Below are 18,885 nucleotides of genomic sequence, written 5' to 3' on the forward strand. Positions count from 1 at the left end.
TGATAATCTTTCCTTAAGAAACATGGGAAAATAACCAGATTGACCTAGAATATTTCTAATGCCAACAACCATTACTTAACACTTCAGGACATTTTCATGATCTCAGAAGTGACCAGCTTTAAGACATTGATAATAATAGGAGGAGGATTACAGAATCAGTAATAAAAATTAGGCTGCTAAGGAGTACCAACAGTCTTACAAGTGGGTTCTCCCAAATTTGTGGCAATCATATGTTTGGCTAGATCTTCGGAATTCTAGTGCCTCTAACCAGTGGCACCAACACTTCTACTTGCATATTGCTGGAAAAAAACCCAAACCTGTTAATAAGACTGTTTAGTAAAGCCCTATTGCATAAAAAAGGGCCTTCACAAAAAAAAAAAAAAATATTCTGCTCAATTCTGATGTCAATTGCTTCTTTCTTCTCTATTTTTTTCTGTCAGTCAAACAGTGTCTTTGAAGACAAATTCCCTGTCTTGGCAGTAGCTGGGTTAAGGCTATATTATATGTGATATAACTCATTTGGGTTTTGATACATCAAAGCTGCACAATCATGAAGGAGGGCCATTAACAGCTCTTTCTTTTTCTACCGAAATTTTGGAAAACTTCTGAAGTTTAAAGAGGAAAAATAATAAAAAAATTCTTTTCACTCAATGACTTTAGATACATATTTAGTATTTTGATAGCCATAATAGTCTTTTCTTAATCTAAGTATACATAAACTATATACAGCATATTTACACCTGGCACCAGGAAATCATTAGAAATGCTTCAATTTTTTACATAAAATTTGTTGGAAAAATAAATTTTGTTGCGTGAACCTCTTGTAAAGAAAAGCTATTTTCCAATTTACCAAGAGGACATTTTCATGTTGCAATACTGAATAATCTAAATATGTAGTATTGCAATAACCAGAACATTAGAAACTTCCTTACACTGTCAAGTATACTGTGCTTCAGCAAAATTATTACTTGTTTATATTTTATGGAGGTAACAAAAATAGTACGTGGTTCAATCCGCAGAATAAATCTCCTATATGTAAATATATTTTTTTTCAGTTGAAAGGCCTTTGTGACAGACTGACATTAAAGAGTACTCCTAGATTTTACCCCAGCATAAATAAAAGTTTTTATTGCAAACTTTTCACTCAGAAAGGATACACACTTACACTATATATGTTTTTCATACTTAAAGAATAAAAAAAATTATACGGCAAGAGTATGACAAAATTTTTCTTAGTCATACTGCTAATGAAAAAAAAAGGAAAAGAAAGGAGAAAGAGCTATACTTTAAATACCTGATATAGCAATGGATAAAGCTTTCTTTACATAACCACTAAGTCATATGGAAGTTTTTGTACGTTTGAAAATTGTAGACTGGAACCCATCAAAAATATATTGGCACTCCAGTTGTTTTTTGACTGACCTAATTTTTATCTTTCTCAATATTCTCTAGATTCTTTTTTATTATTTAGGTCTCCCATTTTTTAAAAAAAATGCATGAAAATGAAATGTCTGAATGTCAGAATCCAGCAATTTGAATATTTCACGTTCTTTTTATTTTATTCTCACCTCATATGACTGACATGCACTCAGAATACAATATTTACTGTGCAACACACCTATCTTGCAGAGCAGCCACTAAGACTATAGACAGGTCTTTGAGACATCCATTCTTAGACAACTAATTCCTTACAAATGATTATAAGGTGACTTTACATAAACAGAGGCAGTAAATACTGTGATGCTTTTAAAACAAAGTGGTTTTGATTTATAGCTTTCAGGTGTTTTTGCTTAACAGCATGATCTCAGAAGGAGCGTAAAAAAAAAAAAATAAATGGAAGGACCCTAAGAAGTCATTTAGCTTAACTGATACCCAAAGCAGAATTAGCTATGCCTAAAAAAGTCCTGACAACTATTTCTCTCCACTGCTCTCCAATTCTCCAGTGAAAAAGATTCTCTAACCTCCACAAGAAATCTGAGTCCCTATTTAACCACCAGAACTACACTTTTGCTCTCATGGGCTGTAAGCCTTGCAAAAGGATTATTCGTTGCAGAAGAGAAAAAGAAAAGGAAAATTGTCTTTTGAAAAGGTGCGTTTAGAAGAATGAAAAGCAATAGCCCAAGCTGCTATCTGCTGTGGACTTCATCAGGATAAACAGTGCTTTCTTGTTCTGAAAGGCAGTTATTTACCATTCTGAGATGGGCAATTTTTACATTCTGCTTTCCTCCAGAAATATTAGCCCCAAAATAGTCCATGTTTTCAGTAGTCTTCTCCTCTTCTACGTTTCAGATTTACTAGCTTCCTAGCTATACATATATATGTATATACATATGTGTGTCTATAGCTACATATATATATATTCACATTCCAATCCCACGCATATTTTAACTCTACAAAAGAACGTATCCTTGCTATCATGTCAGTGTGCCAAGCTGAATTGGTGTCCTTTTTTCTTTGTTGCCAGGACTATTACAATGAAATTGTCTCCACTTGTGATCTCATATTATAAAAATTCCTGAAGCTCTGGCAACTCAAGGCACTATGATATACTCCTCTTACACTGTTAAAGCAGACATAGGGAGCAGAGTTCTCTGTAGAGCATAAGTAAAGATTTATAGACATGGTGAAAGAACACTTTCCCTGCTGCCTTCTTAAAATAATTATGACTTTCCATTAATCTCTTTCTAAATCAAGTGCAGAATGACAAAAGCATAAGGAAACAAGCTGAAAAAATATCATTTACAGTAAGTTCTAGTGGACTATTTCAGCAGCATATCATATCCTTGGGTGAAAACTGTATATAATTATTTCCAGGAGACGGATGTGCCTTAATATAAAAAATAAGTTTTTATTGTGCTTGCCACTATGTTTCAAAAACTTGCTTTCTACCTTGACTGTTGTGTTGCTATAATGCTTTCATATGATATTACTAAATATTGAAGGAGTGAACAGATGATACAAAGTGAGAGACACATAGAAGGGCACTATATGACACAACATAAACATCATAGATTCACCAATTCTAACAGTCATGAAGAAATATTCTTATTTAGAAAAACAAAGTACCCCTGAAATGAAGCAGCCCTTAATTTTAAAGAGACCACTGCTGCTCTTCATTCAGGTTGTGAGAGACAACTCTGATTTGTCTGATCTACCTGCAGCAGCTACGTGGGATTATCAATATGTGGGGTTAAGCAGCTGCTGTGTGTTAAGGGTATCAGTGACTTTCCCCATTGCCATTTCTGCCTAAGCCTAATATATCTTTCTGTAGCAGTACATGCTGCTGAATTAATACCCTTCATTCTTCGTGTTAATTGCACAGAATAAAACCATTCAAGATTAGTTGTTAACTTGTCAAGAAACGGTTGGGACAAAACCACCTTTCTGTTATATGGATCGTAAACGCAGAGTTCTCTCAGGTCCCCTCTGACGGCCTCTCTCAGATGAACAGTGCCTTGACAGGCTTGAAAACCATCCTCACGTCTGGCTGTTCGAGTGCTTCGCTCACCCACTCAGCCCCTCACCCTGCTGGCCAGGTTTCCCCTCAGATTCACAAATGCTAGGCAATACATGGCCCCCTCATAACAACAGGGTTATTTCATTTGGGGAAGGGCACCCTGTTCGTGAGATGTCATCAACAACCCTTTCAATGAGCGGACTTCATTCACAGTCATCCTTAACCAACTATTTCCCTCATAGCTGATGTCTCCCTGGCTGTGTGGCTCCACACGGGTAGGTAGGCTGGGTTACCCCATTCTCCTTGGGTTTGTAACCCCAACTTTTCTGACCTTCAAACACTAGCATGTCTACAGATGCTGTCTGTGGTTTCACAGCGTGAACCCAATCCCTGCATTTTAGAAAGAGATTGCTAAAGCTGTTCAGATAGACTCCTGCCGTTATGTAGTAGTATGTTCAGTTAATATACTCAGATCCAGTGAAAACCACTAAATGTAGGCACTAAAAGATGACCTGGACACGCAGAAGAAGCTTATAAGAACTAGTGAGCTAAAGGTTTTGTATTATTAAAGTGCATTAAACCAAAAGATATCCATTGGTGTGATGATTTCAAAGAAAATTATAGCATAAATCCAAAAGGTTTATGAACTACAAAGAGTCAGCACTCAAAGCAAAGGATCTTATATACCAGACAGACATGACAAAGCACTTTAAGTAAAAGACGCTGAACAGTAAAATACAAAAAGATTGGTTTCTGCAAAGAAACAGAAATAACTGCTGAAAGAAAATAATTACTTTAGACCCATAAGGTTTGCTTATTTTGTTTAGCCAAACCTTCCATACTCTATCAAACTTCTGTGCCAGTGAATCTTGGTGGATGGTAAAGCTTTCTAACACCTTGATTCTTTGAGATAAGGTAATTTTATTATTTAAAATAAAACATTTCTGATGTCTGTGCACTTGGAAGACAGGCATAAAGGTAGTTCTTTAAACTCTGTATGATTTTGTGCATGCAAGGAGTCAAAAAAATGTTTTTAAATAGCACTTGATTTGCAAGTGCTGTGATGCAGAAGTTTCATTTAAATTAACTGATGAAGTAGTAGTGGCCTACAAACATTAAAATTATTTATATTCTTTAATCTAGAGAAGGCAAAGCAAAGGTGTATGATGGAAAAGAAAAATGCCCCAGTAACAGACTTCAGACACAAATAAGACCGTTAGCATGACCTGTGAATACATCCCATTTAGATTAAGGCAGCGTTTGAAGTTGTGCTCATATGTTTGTGAAGTTTTCACTACAATGCAGCTTCTTCTCCCTTGCAGAAGAAACAAAATATAAGAAATAGCCAGAAATAATCTGAAAGAGTAAAACCTCCTGAATCTGGGGCAAAACTTCTCCAATAAAAATAATAGGTCAATAATACTCCCTGCACCCTAGCAAAATTTCTCTCTACGAACAACAGGCCTAAGTTGGTCTTAGACTCAGTGGATCTTCAGAGAGCTCACTAACCCACAAGTAGGTAAGTTTTTTGAAGTCCTAATACCCTTTATAAAAACATTTTCTTAGACAAAGAAGAAAGTCAACTAACCAACTAACAGTTTTTGTTTTCTTATTCTTTCATATATAAAGAAAAGCAAAAACATGTAAAAGTGGAAATGTTTTCATGCAGAAGTATACAAACTGCAAATGAGTACATTTAATATATTTTGTATTTAGTTTTTTCAAGACTGCCTTTATTTCGAAGTTCACAGAGATTTAGCTTTGTTGCATTATGTATGGTAATTTTTACTTCCTCTTGGACTTAACCACAATAAAAATTGTATCATGCTCAACAAAATCAAACAAGTAAACGCTTTAATTAACAATGCTAACCATCCTTTAACTATTGAAATCTTGTTTATATTTTGACTCTGTTTCTATTAGGCATGCTGATAAAACATAGATATCAAATACATATAACTGCATATAGCATGAAAAAATTGTGCTTTTTTTTTTGCTGTAATTTATTAATACGAAGCTGTTTATAGAGATGTTTTTACCAAATGAGCAATGCTAATTACTATCACTTTTCTTTTAGACAAGTTACATGGTAAATTATGAAGTTTCATAGTGAGCTTCCAGACAAGGAATTAAAATGAACAAGGTTGAATTCATGTCCATTTTACTTTCATCAAATTCATTGAAGAGTTGAATTAGATATATTTTACTACGTGTTTATTAATAAGTGTGCATATTTTAGATGTATAGATAGAAAACTATGAATAGCCTACATATATTATCAACAGAGTATTTATCATTATATACTTTTATATTACACAGAACCTATTTCTTTTAATATATTAGGTATGGGTATTTCAGTGTGCCAATCTCTAATTTGTAATGGCAGCAACAAGTTCAATCCTACAAGATAGAAGAAAAACTCAAGACAAAGTCTTTATAAAATTTTTCCACTGCTACCTTTAAGAAGAAAAAAAAAATATTTTTTCAGTTAACTCAAACACTGCAGAGGCTCACTTTTAAAGTGTAGGCCTCTGGTACCCCTTTAACACTTTACTCAGCAATACACAGTACATGTTCTCTTGTGCTCCATATTACACTCACAACACATGACGCATGACTTTTGTGTAATTAAATGTGTTACTCTTGACACTCATACAGGAAATATTCACATTTTAATGGGAAGTGTTGTGTGGATGAAAAAAAAGACCTATTTGTCATCCTTCATTATGTCAATTCACTGTAATAAATTAACAGGGAAGAAATAGTCTCCTTATTTCCACTGTGCATTCTATGGCTCTTCCCCTTGAGCATGTTAAGAGACCAACCTCTTCAGGGAAATAGTGCAGGAGTACTTAAAAGCACTTTGCAATCTGGTGTCCAAATTACATTCTTGTAAACTCTGTTCAGCATTGGATTAATATCTAATTTTGCTCTGACAAGAATAAGCAAAATTTATGCCTGCTAAAATGCTTATTTAGGCTGAATATGAGAACATTTCTTTCTCTGTGGGAAATATACATATAAAGCTACAAAAGAGAGCCTGAGCTATGGCAAAAGAAAACTTTTCAAGACTTGGTAATGCTGGCAGTTCATGCAGCTGTGTACAAAAGAAATTATACAACATACATGAATGTTTTAATAATCCATTTCAAGCTCTATGCAATATATATGATCAGTCACAAAAGAAATACAGATATATGAATTATGTTGACAGAAAATGTAATGGAAATAGGTAGGAAACAACACATACTCTACATTTTATGAAAAGTGTGTGCTGAGATGCATAATTAATTGGTAAAAAGATTTTACGGGAACATTGTATAATCACTGCCCACCATAGTAATTCTGCCTACAGAACTTCAGAGAATATTTATGAAATTATTGCATATGGTAGATGATTTTTGATTAGGTCACAACCTACTTCTATGTCTTTTTTTACTCTTTGCATCACGGCTGTTTTACAGTGCTTCAAAACAAAACAAAAGTCAATTGGTCTTTTGTTAAATGCCTGGGGAAATTAATCTTTTCCCTGACCCCTCTCTTTCCTGCTGTGACAAGAGGCCTGGTTTGATTTGGTCACTTTTTCAAAAAGGGACTTATTATTACTACTAGTTAATCTTGCTTCCACTGAAATCTGTGAGAGAATCACCCTCAGATTTTAGTGAAAGACCGTGGGTTCACCTAACTCATTGAAAAGTTCAGCTCAAAAGGTAAGCTTTTCAGAAAGCTACAGTCATCCACAGATAGAGAACTAGAAAGGATCACCTTGTCTTCATAGAATCCCCACATACCATTTAGTACTTAACTATTCTAGCATCAAAATAATGTTTTGTTTGGCTTGAATAGCTAAGCAGTCACAAATAGGTTTGATGTTTTCTTTCTGTTTTTGTTTTTTTTAAACGGCTGAAAAAGCATTTTCATTGCAATAAAAACAATGTGACAACTGCCTTTTCTCCCCTTGAGAACTATTATGAGATTTTTCCTTATCCATATATTTCTTTGACAATGTAGTGGATTTTCCTATTTAGTAATTGGATAGGTATATCTGATATAGTAGCACTTGGTATACTATTAGTATATCTGGAAAAAAAGACTAGAATTAACAGAGAAATTGTAAAATTGGCAAAGATGCATTTTTAGGGAGAGCAGCACACAGAGGTTTCAGATGGTAGTATCAAGGTGGTTCCTAGTCAAGTTTCTCAGAATGTGATCTTGGAACTCATCGGGTTTATTGTTTTCAATCTGGCACAGTTTTAGATCCATAATGATAAAGTTTGCCGATCCCATGAGTGTGGAAGGTAGGACAGAGGTGATGGGAACTGAATACCAAAAGATCTGGATGAACAGAAATAAGACAAGATTGAAATGCAAGGTCATGCACGTGGAGCTAATAATAAAAAGTTCTCCGGTATGCTGGAGGCTTATCAGCTGGAAATGTTTTGTAGGCATAGGATGTGATAGGCAATCTCTGAGCGAATGAACTGCCAGTGTGATACAGCATAAAAATGGCAAATGCAACTGAAAATGTATTGCAAAAGGTGAATTCATGAGAGACAGGCAAGCACCGGTACCATTACAGTAGGCCCTGGTTAAACCTTGCCTGCAATACAGTATTGAGATTTCTGGTCGGGAAAGGTAACCTTGAAAGAGAACAGGTGCAGAGAAGGCTACAGAAGAAAACAGCAGTAGAAGCCAAATTTTCAGGTTAAGCCTGCAACTCTTTTCCTGGTAGGAAAACATTTAGAAAAATGAAGCAGAGAGGGAGGTGAATGAGGTCCACAAGTACATCAGTGGATAAAGAAAGAAGAGCTCATTAAATGACAACACTGAAACAAAAAGCGTTCTAGATGGACATAAAGATATCGAGGTGGAAATGAAAAAGTCTTCTAGCAATTACATCAAGCACATTTTACAGTGGCTTTCCAGCTAGATTACATAGGAAGAAAGCTTTTAAAAGAGATCTTGGTAGACCTAATCCCGTTGTGAATGGGATTATTTGGCATATGCCTGAGCCAGGAGGGAAATGGCATACATGACACACATCCCTTCCATTCTCACCAGCAAGACTCCAGGGGCATCAGTGATTCTAAATTACTCTAAAAGGGTAATATATGGTTCTGTAACACCTAAATGTATAGAGACTGAACCCATGTATTTAGTGATGTGTGTTTCTTAAGGGAAAATTGAGCAATATCAAAGATCAGATTCACAAAGTCGGACTTGAAAGATTAATTTGTACACCAGCTTCTACATATGGCATCTAGAAGGACAATGTACACTTTATAGGATGTCACCTGCAATGCAGGTGCACTTATCTCTCTCTATTCCGGCCAGCTACATGTATCATGAAATGCAAATTTACTAAGCACGTGATGCTGAGTGTTTGGATTGGTTTCAAAAAAAATCTGTTAAATATGGAAGTAAATGTAAACAGTCTCGCTCACAGGCAGCTCTTGAAATACATTATTCAACATATACTTGTATATATTTACTGTTTTTTTCCATAAACCTAGTCTGAGTTAAAGGAATTCAGCCATTTCCATTGTCCAGAGCTTGTTGTGGATTGACAGTTCAAGGAGGAAAACACATCAGCAAGGAGAGGGTGCCGAGATGTGTATGATAAATTTTCTGAATTCTATAGAGAAGAGCTGAGGGCCCAGCTCTGCATATGTCTCCACTGAGGTCAAGATCTATGGATTCAAACAGGTACATGGCTCAGCCAAAGTTCAGAGCAGCAGTCTGCAGTGTGGCTCCGACAGAACTGGTAGGCTTAGAAAGCTGCTGGTGGTTACAGATATCATGAAAAAAATAGTGTCCCAAGTATTATTCCCCACAGACCTGACCTTAACTAGGCTGTTCTGGGAATATTATAGATGAATGAGGTGACTGTCTACCTTGGCCTAGCAAAGCAATTCCTGACCAACAAGATCCTTGCCAACAAGAGATCAGTTCAAAGGAAATATTCATTTGGTGATTCTTACAAAACTTACAACAGGTAAAAGTTCCCACCTGTGGGTTTTAGTAGGGAAAAAGGAGCCCCCTCCTATTGTATATCAATCAGTCCTTGTTAATCGAAAGGGTTTTGGTATTCAGGTTCAGTGGAAAAACAATATGAAAATTAGTGTAACATTTCGTGTCCTGTTGAAATTCTCTGAAGACATAATTTAGCAAAAGAAGTTTCTTCTTGTGGACAGTAAAGGAAGAAATGGTCGTATCTCACTTTTTCTTCAATGTTTGTTCCAAATCAGAAAATAGGAAAGGTTAACCTGGCATTGCTGCTGTTAGAAAACTTGGAGAGAGAAAGAAAGGTTTCCAGACCCCAGCAATTCCAAGCAATTTCCCTCTTCTCTAGCTCTGTTTGGATCATTTCGCCCCCTATATGTGCAATATTTTAAGTGCTCAAAATAATGCGATGACAGCACCAAAACTGAAATGGGCTGTCGACCTCAAAGCTACAAATTTTCCAGGCACATCTAGACAGTAGACGAACTTTTCCAGTTTGGCTCCAAAATAAATGTTCAGCAAACTTTCCAATAGCAGATTATTCTGGGATTTATATTTTCACTATGCTTGAAGAACTAATACTCAGTTATAATCTAAGTCTAAAGCATAGATGGGTTCAAGTTTAGCTTGCACATGGATTATGAAGATATTTTTTGTTTGTACAGGACCTCTCCTCACCAGCGCATAGGATGACTCATCTCTGGGGATAAAGCAGGACGTGTCTTAAACAATGCTGTAATCTGTTTTCTCTAATTTTAGAACATATACATTGAAAGACGTTTCAGTATGCATTTCAATGAATGTTTCATTCTTAAACCACTTGAATCGTGACATGAAGAGTGGGATACTATCCTCTTGAATTGCTGGGAAGTTCCAGCGGGACGCTGGAAAAGCCACTAGAACTGAACTGTTCACATATTTCTCACAAGTTATGTATATTTTGTTTTTTGATACCCTACTTACAAGCCTGGGTGTCATTTGTAGAAATGCTCACCTCTCAGCTGAAGTGAGCACACAATAGCTTTCAACAAGTAAAATGGTAATTCCTAGGTAATTTACATTTACACTGAAAATTGGTGGATACTGTTGCTTTAATTTGTTATGTCTCAGTTCTCATCTCTACAATGGGAATGATGGAAGTGCCATGAAAATAAATTAATATTCATCTGTGAGGTATGCAGATGCCATATTGACTGGTATCAGAAAATCCTCTGAAGATGCAATTAATATTTTTTCTCAGTAGACTTTGAACAAATTGGTAAAAAGTGTCTGATCTGCCCAAAGGCCAATGAAAATAAAACAAAATGTTACACAGCTGTTCAGTCATTGAGCAGGACGCGTCTGCAGTGATAGATGTCCTGTGCTGACGGAAGAAAAGATAGTACATGGTTTTACAATTTTAAGCTGTGTTATAATATATATCCACAAGTAGGGAAGGAGAAGATGAATAGAGTTAGTAAAGGTGACTTCAGTTCTAATGTTGCCCTAATACATGACAGCAACACTTACTGTAATAAGAATTAGAGGGTCCCCTTCTTTCCCTTTCCTTTTCCTTCATCTCTCTTTTTCCCTTCCCTTCCATTTTTCATGCCTTTTCAGTTCTTCAAAAAAGAATGAACATAAACGTTTCAATAAGTGGTCTGATACCAACAAGATTCATCACTGAGGTCAGGAAGTTAGATCTACAAGGATATGTTTCTGCCAGTAGAACTAATGTCAGGCTTGACTATGGTAACAGATGGTCACCCCTGCATGGAGCAGCATCAGAGGAGAGTGAGGAGCACACTTTGCCAACAGGTTTCACAGATATTTATTGAAACAATGAAATGCTGAGGTTTGAGATGGTTGGTCCATTTCCAAGATCTGCACGGCAGTATGCTCTAGTATTAGAGACTTTTCTGTTTCTTTTTCTGCCTTCATGTCTTATTCCAGTTCTCTCGCTCTCTCCCCCACTTCTGGGACTTCATTCTCATCTTCACATCTTCATTGGCTTGTTTCCACCTGAATTTTTTCACTTAGCCAGCTACAGTCTTCTACAGTATTTAGATTCCTTCTTTTTCCTTATCAGCATATCCAAAATTATAAACTTCTCACATAGTTTTCCGATCTGACTGCCACACAGGCAGATCTTTTGTCTCTTCTCATGCTCCTTTCCTGCACCTAGCAGTTAGTCATCTGAGTTCAGTCTCTTGCTTACCAGTTCCTCCTAGGTCTCAGATCTTTCTCCCATACTTTTTACCATTGAAATCCCTGGCAATTCATCTTTGCCAGGTCCCTGGTCCCAAGAAATCCAGGAAAGACTTCTTGAGCTCCTATGCTCAGGCGAACCAGCCTCCTTCTCAGTGTAGCTTTGGCTCTAGCCAAATGAAGAGCAGAGGAAAGACAGACCCTCTTGCTTAAGAACATCAGCATTGGGAAAGACAAAACTAGACAACATCTGAATATACCTGGCTGGAGAACAGCTAAACATATGCATTTAGCTGCATAACTCTGCTATTTAGCATGTGTGAACTAAACTTCCAAATGTTCATGAACAGGAAAAATTTAAATGAATTTTTAGGAAGATTCCAACGGGTCCTCAACTAAACTAATACTTACCACCCTGTCAACTTACAAGTCTCTTCTCCGTTACCTGCAGATTCTAGAGTTCTTAAAAAAGTAAGTCTTACAAGGAATACATTAGCAAGAATTAAAACAAAATAATGTCCCTCAATCTCATTCTCAGGTATAGTTGAGCCATTTTTGTTGAGTATGCAAAAAACATGCAGCTTGAGGCAGAGCTCCAGCATACAGAATTCCAGGTTGAATCACTGAAGTTTAGCAAACTTATAAGAAGTCAAAAGCAGTGTAAGATAATGGCAGCGTCAGGAAGAAACATGGAAGGGGCAGTAAAATAGCTGAGGTTTGCATATAAGGTTTGCTCTTACATGCAAACCTCAGCTATTTTGTCAATGCTTATCTGAATGGAAAACAATAGCCAGTAGGCCTAGTATGTTAGTTTGGAACTGAACAGAGGAGTAAAAACATCATAAACCTGTGAAAATGGTGACTAGTATGGGTGCCCAATGACCAAATAACTCTGCACATATCCATTGATCTTCTATTAAAATTAATGTTAGGTCTTTGCATATAATTTCTTTTTCTTCCTAGAGGAAGTCATGCATGGACATTTGAAGGCAGAATTTGATTCTGAGCCTAGTATCTTTGGATTTTTTTTTTTCCCAACATGAAAGTCGCTCTTCAACATGCTAGTCACATTTCACAATGATTTTAAATAAGCTGCCTCTCAAACTATAATGGTTTAGTATGTTTTCCTGTATATTTAGAAAGAGTTGTCAAAACTCTCAGGTGCTGCAGATAAGCCTGCAAAGCAGAGCTTCAGCAAAATAAAGAAGGAGATGGTATAAATTCTGAAATGTATCAAGGTTAGATTACTGTTGCTTTGTGTATCTCAGATTTGAATTGATTTTTCTGGTATGAAAACAATGGGGGGAAGGGACTTCTGATGTGATGCTTTGCAGAAACCAAAAAAGTCAATAATATGCAGACAGCTCGAAAATATAGTATTTACTGATCCAGTGAAGCACATTTTTAGTGGATTATGATGGCAAGTTCCCACCTAACAGAAGTATATTGGTTAGATTTCTTAAAAATTATATCTATTCTTGTAATACATGAGTTTACATAATCCTGTAAGGTCTTTAAACACCTTAACTTTATGAAGTTCTTGAAGGGCGCAATTTTTTTTTTAAAAAAAAAAAGGCAACCTGCCACAGATTAATAAAAAGTTAGGGTATGAGACATTTCACACGGGACAGAATGCAAGTTTGAAAAATTGAGATATAATTACATAAAACATACCTTTAAGACAGACCAGATGTTTGACAAATAAAGCAACACTCTATTCTAATTGCCAGAACTATTACTGAAACTTGAATTTTAAACTAAGAATGCAGGCAGAATATATTCCTATTACTATTAGCTACAATATTTTTTAACAACTGAGACCATGTATCTAAGTGTGACAAAACAGCATGGCTTTTAATGGTCAGATGTTGGCTCGTGAACTGAATTTCATATTTTGTCGAAAAATCACCATTTCAAGGTACTATATTGGTTCTTTACTGTTACATAAGGAAGAGTAGCCATCCTGTACCAATCAGTGTAATTTTCTCCATCATTCTGACTTTCTTAGAAAACCCCATTAACTACCAAAAAGTTCACTTGGTTTAAATGAGATTAGTGAGGTTACAAGCCAATGCAGACATATAGCAAGCGTAATAAAGGCTGAGCATTTAAATCTTACCATTCTTATCTATTGTTCTTGGATTTGCTTTTTCGCAGAGAATGACAGAGTTTTTTTCTCATTTTATTATCAAAACCTGTTTGTAATAAATGATACATCCTTCAAGCTACAGTACTGAAAGTAAATGCAGCAAAGCTGTCGGATAATCTACCTTGTCGTAGAAAAAGAAATAAATTTTAAAAAGAACTTTATTAAAGAACAGAGGGCTCAACTTTGTATTTCCTTAAAATAATGGCTACCAAATATCAGCTATTTTTTGTATCACATGAAAGGTGGGAAGCTTGGATAGGCAGGAACTTCACAGTTTTGCATCAGCTAATATCAATGTGGTTATCCTACACAACATATGCAAAAAGGCAACAGTGTGTGATGCCTTATAACTCTCCCATACTAGAGTAGGCAACTCTTTAAGTAAGGAGAAAACACTTCAGACTTAGTGAAGAAAACACAGTGAAAAAGCAACCAGCTAAAATATTCCTTCTTTCAATATATAACAGGCTATCTACAGTAGCAATAAGCACTCATTCATTTTTGAGCTATTAATGACTACTCTTGCCACAACAGGTTGAAATATAGCCTAAATTTAATACCATTTATACAGTGTAGATTTACATCTCTTTCCCACCCCAAACATCTGCTCTTGAAGTCAGGCAGTCTCACACACTCAAAACATTCTGCTAATGTATCAGTCACTTCTTGATTTTGTTACTGATTGTAATGAAAATGGGATCAAGACTTCATTTTCTCAGATTAAAACCATAAACTAGCCAGCAAAGAGTCATGGGCCTTTCTCTCTTTGGACTAAGACAGCATAGTGCCAGCTGACTATGTCTGAGGAGTCGGTCAGGGCGACAAAAAACACCCCTAAAACCTTCCTCTTTGGGGAAAACAAATAAACAAAGATCCTCCAGGAAGTGGGTGAGTCTCATGAACTAGATTTTTTAGCATGTCCCACAGTTTCATGTTTGATATTTTTAGGAGGACTTTTCCTAAGCCACAGAGGATTTAGCAGCAGTGTGTGGAGGTCTTGGGAGAATGTAGGTGTTATCACACACTCCTCGCCCCCTAATGAGCAATTGGATGTGTTTTACAGCACAACCATGAGAAAGGAGATGAAGGTCTTCCTTCATGCCACCCTCCTCCGCATGAGATGGCATTTTTTTTTCCAGGCCCAGTTTCCCCTGTAACATACCAGCTTCTTGTATTCACGGTCGTCACCCAACTACCCCTACTCCCCATCTCCATCACCTTTCCCATTCCTTTTTCTGACTGATTCTCATGGGATCAGTCATCTTTTTTGCACATATTATCTTCCACACCCAGACCAGACAGTTTGATTAAGCAGTGACAGCATCAACTTCTCTGAATGCAGACTTTCCAAAACAACTATTTTGGCACATGGCAATTAACGTCTGTGTCCTACGCCAAAAAGAAAACCCAGAAAACACTATATTTCTTTTTTTCCCACAGATGTATTTCTATTAACTAAATTGCTGGTGTAAAGAATAAGGTGCAAGGTATAACTTTCAGATTCTTTCTGTATCAGTGATTCTATGGCTTCTCCTCCAAGTGGTAGCATTTTTTATAGCTCTCGGCAGGGGGTTGAGAGCTGTGTTTTTAGCTTTGCGTCTTTTCTATACTCATTTTCTATCCATTTTTTTCATCATTTTGAAGTGTGTTATTTATATAACAGGTATATATATACGTACACATGCACACCTATTTATATATAAATACATAACTTAGGACAGAACGTGTTTGGATTAAAGGGCATATACATATAAGCATATATACATCTATAACATGTATATGGAAGGAAAAAAAGGACCCTGTGTAGCCTATTTTCATACTCTGATTTTGATTATGTAGGGGTTGGTTTGGTTTCTTTCTGTAAAAGAACTGGAACTAAAACTTTAAATGGCACGCAGTCTAAATACATAGTTAAATGGTGAAGGTAAAATTATCCAAAATCCTTGTTATAAAGTATAGACTTTTTCATATGCTGCTGTCCACCTTCGTATATATTACCTTAGGCATAGTACAATGTTTCTACCCACAAAATGAACACAAAGCAGAAAAAAAAACCCAAAGTGTATTTCTTTCGTATTACTTTTATTGTTCAAGAGCTCTTTTTTAATTGCAACACAGGAGAGTGGAGTTTACTATGAAAAGAAAATGGCTTGTCTTTAAAATATAAGAATTTGATCGTGCGCTATTGTTGCCTGCCAACAATGAGCTAAAGAGGTTAATGGATCATAGGTCTGGCAAACAGCCACCCTTCCTCTGGCTCAATACATTTAACTGTGTAATCTGGGTTAAGGTTTAGTGCTATTTTTTTTTTTCACCAGGCAATGAATTTTTGGTAAATAAAAGTTATATTTTATGAAACCTTTTTCCCGAAAACACCACTTATCACTGATCTCAATTTCCACAGCGGGAGAAGCGAGCGAAAGCAGGCGGCAGTCCCACGCGCTCACCGGCGCCCTGCGCCCCCGGGGCTCGAGCGCTGCGCTGCGCTCCGCGGCCGCGCTTCCCTCCGCGGCCGCCGGCCCTCCCCGCGCCGACCGGCGCAACCTGCGCGGGGTGACGGGGCGCTCGCTTAGCGGGGGCGAGCACCTGCGCGGCGCACCGCGGGCCTCCGCGGGTATCTTCAAAGTACTGGGGCCCGGCTCCTCCGGCGCCGGGCACTGCCTGGCTGTGCCCCGGGCTCCCCGGGCGAGCATCAGCGCCCGCTCCCTCCTCCCCCACGGTACCAAATCCGAGGGCCCAAAACCCGGGGGAGTGCTCCCGGGGGTCCTCTACACCCGCCGGCAAACTCCACTTGCAACTCAGAAACCACCACCTGGAGCTACCCCTCCAGCAAGTGGGGTGTGTGGGGGTGTGTGTGTTTGGGGGGGGGGGGGTGGGGTTGGGGGGTTGGGTTGGTGGGGGGGGTTTTTTTTGAAAGAACTACCATCAGGAACGGAAAGCACACAAAAAGTGTACAGCTCCCTCTCTCCCATCTTGCGTGTTCCTCGGGTACACTGCTGGAGGAGACAGGCGGCCACGGCAGCGTTATAATGCAAATCACAAAGCGAGCAACTTTCAATGCTGCTGTGGCTATTTTTGATTTCTCTCCCGAGAACGGGCTTTTTTGGTGTGCGTGTTGCTTTTTTTTCCCCCTTTCCGTGTGACTGTTATAATTATGCCCTCCCTCTTCTCCGCCCGCTCCCCCCCTCCTCCCCCACGAAACCATGCAGTAATGATGCACTGTCCTCGGTCCTCTTCAGCGGGTCACTGCGCTCAGGCAGGAGAGCCGAGCGGGGCATGCAGCGTTTGCTGGGGCACCGCACCGCTGCCCGGCTGCGGCGGCCCTCCCCGCTGCTTCCTCATGCCGCCGCCGTTGCTCCTGGGGCCCTCGGCAGCTCTCGGGAACAGCCGGCTCCTCCTCTCCGCCCCTCGCTTCACCCCCTCCAGCTGCGTCCTGGCGGGGGCAGCCTCCCAGCACCGCGCCAGTGCCTGGGGGAGCGCGGCGCTGCCCGCGGAGAGGCCGCTTGCGAGCCGCGCAGCGCCGGCGCAGGGCCCTGCCCTGCCCTTCCCTCGGCCGCCGGGCGAGCCGGCAGCACCTGCTTGCGCTGCGCGCCTCAGTGGGCTGGGAGGGAGGGAGGGAGGGAGGGAGGGAAGGAGGCTCCTGCGTGCGCGGGGAGAGGCTCCGACTCTCAGCTGGGCGCTACCGGCAGCTGCTTCCGTGCTGCACCGCGGGCGGTGGCGGCTCCCGGCGCGGCGGGAGCGGCCGCTGCCGCGGGACCGCAGCTTTGGGGCGGGGGCCTCAAACCCCGTCCGGGAAGTAGAGACAGAGTTTTGCTGGTTTTTCATTTTCTTTCCTGGTGATCGGGCTTTTTAAATTCCATTATTTTTAATCCCTCCCCCCGCTCCCCCCCCCCCGCTCCCGTCCGCGGTGCGTTTGCCACCGAGGAGGATGCACGCCTCCCCCAACCCCTTCCCCGGCAGCTCCTGCCGCGGCGGAGGGGCGCGGGGGGCCGCGGGGGACCACGGGGCCGGGGGCGCGCTGGGCCGCACCTGGCCGCGCCGCGCTCTTCGGGCTGCGCCCCCTGAACTCCCCTGTCGCTTCCCGCCGCCCCTTGGTGCCTGAGTCTCCGCTCGATCGTGTCCAGCAGCGCGCACACACGCCCAGGCATACACACGCGGAGGCACTCACTCACTGACTCGCAGCACTCTGCCGAGCTGCCCAGACTGCCGAGCAGCGCAGCGCAGCGCCGCACAGCCCGCCAGCATCCTTCTCTCCCTCCCTCCCTCCCTCCCTCCCCCGCCTCCTCCTCCTCCTCCTCCTCCTCCTCCCTCGCTCCCGCCCGCCCGCCGCTCTGAAGGATGCCCGGTAAGTAGCGGCGAGGACCGGCACCTCTGCCAGTGCCTGATCTGACGGGTTAGGGACCGCTTTATAATGCTGCCGCCCGCCGGGGGGGGGGGCGCGGGGCGGGGGGGCGAGGGGAGGGGAGATGACAGCGATCCGAGGCAGGAGGCGGCGGGGCTCGCCTGGTGCTCCTCAGAAGGACTTTTAGCTGCACGGCCGGGGCTTGGATGTGGGCGCCGAGGGAAGGGGTCTGTGCACCGCAGCGGGCACCGGCCGGGGCGGGGGCGCTTCGCCTGCGCTGCGCGTTGCTCCCTGCAGCACCGCGGTGAGTAACGGGGCTCCGCGCCGCGCCGGGGTCCCCCGGGGACGGGGAAGGTATGGAGGGTGCCCCGCCGTGCTGGGGGCTTCCTCCTCGGCGGCTCCGCTCTGCGCCTGACTGGGGCCGGGGCGCGAAGGGCACGATGCCCCTGGCGCGCCCCGGGGACTGTGCCCTGCTTCTCCTCCCCTTTGGTTTTGGCGACGTCCCCGGGGGCTGCCAGCGCGATCTGGTGTTTCGAGAGCCGCGGTGCCGCCGTCCGGGCAGAAAGGGAGCTCCGCCGGGCGCCTCACCTGCGGAGGGGAGCACCCACGTGCTGCGCGCCGGGACGCGCCGCTGCGCGGGGAGGAGAGCGGAGCCCCGCCGGTGCCCGGCACCGCGGCGAGAGGCTGCCCGCAGCACCCCTGCCCGCTCCCCGTCCCGGCTGCTCCCTCCCGTGCGCTACAGTGGGC

This window comes from Nyctibius grandis, chromosome 1 (genome assembly GCF_013368605.1).
Source record: "Nyctibius grandis isolate bNycGra1 chromosome 1, bNycGra1.pri, whole genome shotgun sequence".
Lineage (NCBI taxonomy): Eukaryota > Metazoa > Chordata > Aves > Nyctibiiformes > Nyctibiidae > Nyctibius > Nyctibius grandis.